The sequence below is a fragment of the Rhipicephalus sanguineus genome, chromosome 1, assembly GCF_013339695.2.
Source record: "Rhipicephalus sanguineus isolate Rsan-2018 chromosome 1, BIME_Rsan_1.4, whole genome shotgun sequence".
NCBI lineage: Eukaryota > Metazoa > Arthropoda > Arachnida > Ixodida > Ixodidae > Rhipicephalus > Rhipicephalus sanguineus.
Window position 1 is genome coordinate 186,388,343 of NC_051176.1, and position 1,967 is coordinate 186,390,309.

The window sequence follows — 1,967 nt, forward strand, 5'->3', positions numbered from 1 at the left end:
GGCCATACGACCGCAGTGCTGTTGGCTTATATTTGTTTCTGAGGTAGCGTACAACAAGGCTCACCGTACGCAAACATTTGAAAGAAAAGCAATGCCAGGTAAACTACCTTATTCCGCAAGTTTTTGCATAAAGGCGTAATATAGAAAATGCTTTACAAATACCAGGTATCATGAAACAAAGTTGCAAATGCCCCCATTCTTGCTGTACAAGCTGCCTGAACGAAAATACGGTGTGTATATATATATATATATAATATATATATTATATATATATATATATAGATATATATATATATATATATATTATCGCATGTTACATTGTATCGCTGAACGTCATATGAAACGTTCGCGCGAGATGCGTCCATTGCTTCAAGCCACGAAATGAAAACGTTTCAAACCAATCATTCTCAACTCACATGTTTTCACGGTTCTCGGAGTTAGCGTTCGGCCGGTTCAGAGACTTTACGAAAGATGTGGACGAGTAGTTACATAAACTACAATTGTTTCTGCGGCAGTTGAGTGCGCGCCAATAGGGCACCCGACCGCAATTTCCCGCTTTTCTGGTGACCTCAATATAGCGTCTACCACAATTTCGTGTTGAAGCTCCGGAGTACTTAAATAGCGAGTCTGCTGATCTCTTGAATAAATATAAAGAGATGACCAGACGGTTAAAGCAAGCCTCTTTTGTCCGCAGATGCGTGCAATCAGCTGCTCTGAACTGAGAATCACGTTTGTTTTCGGGGCGATCGCTTGTAACATGAAGTGAGGCATACACGATGTTGCACTGTTTATCGTTCATTTTCTTTGGTTGTCTTTTTTTTAACGCTAAAGCCTAGATGCCTCATCAAACGTAGCCACACGAGTGATGCACAAAATCATCACGCGATGACGTCGACAGAACTTGTGACGTCACTATGACGTCATTCAACGTGACGTCATATGATGACGCCATCACATGACTGGTCGCTTTCCATTGCCTCCGTGATCGGCCCACGATGTAGGCAATGTAAAAGCAGGTGAGGTGCAGAAAGCTTGCAATGCCTTCGATCCTGGGCAGTCCGAAACCACGTTATGTGCAGAAAGCTTTCGGAGGGGGCGAGGGAGGTTCAATGCATCGACTGACGAAAAAGATGGCTTTCGCTTTCGAGTCATCTCAGGCGAATGCATAAGGGACCATTTTTTTTTTTTTTCATGTAATTTTTGCATACATTTTACCTACGCGGTCAGTTCTTCAATATGCATGGGTAAGTCTAACATGTTGACCCGCTATTGGTGACCACCACGTTTTTTTATAACCTGACGGAAACCAAATCGTCAGACCACACATCGTCAGAATTTCTGGCTAAAAGCGGCTTTGCGCGCCATACACCATATTATTATGTTAGTCGTTACGCAAATGGCAAGCATGTCAAGTTAGTGATGCATATGACCTACCGGTCGTGTGGGCATACGTACATTCGTGCCCCTCCATGCCAATTTTCGTGTATACCAAGTGAACGAGACGCGAGTTACGCGAGTAATCTTGTACTTTTGGTGCCGCGGCCACGCCGACTGACACATTCGGCTTCGCGTGAAATGGCTTGAAAGAGCAGCGCCGGAGGCAGCCTTGTAAAACAAATAAATGCACTAAAAAAAGATAGGATATGAAGGTTGCAAACGCGTTGGCATGCATGAGCTAGTTACTACGTGCATGTGCTACGTTCTCCTGGTTATCTCCAGTTTTTCTCTCCTGCAGCAAGTTTACGTTCATCATTCCACACGAAAGTAAGCTAAGCGCTTTTCTCACGATGATGTGCGCGCAGGATGCGTTCCTCAACACCGCGGAAGCGTGGACAATGCGTGACAAACCAGCTGCAAGGATATATACAAAAAACCCCGTTCACAACACTCAAACGCCTCTCTGTGTGATGAGTCGCTGCAGTATTATGTTGCAGTGACGCAGTATTAAATGTTGCCCAAATTTCCAC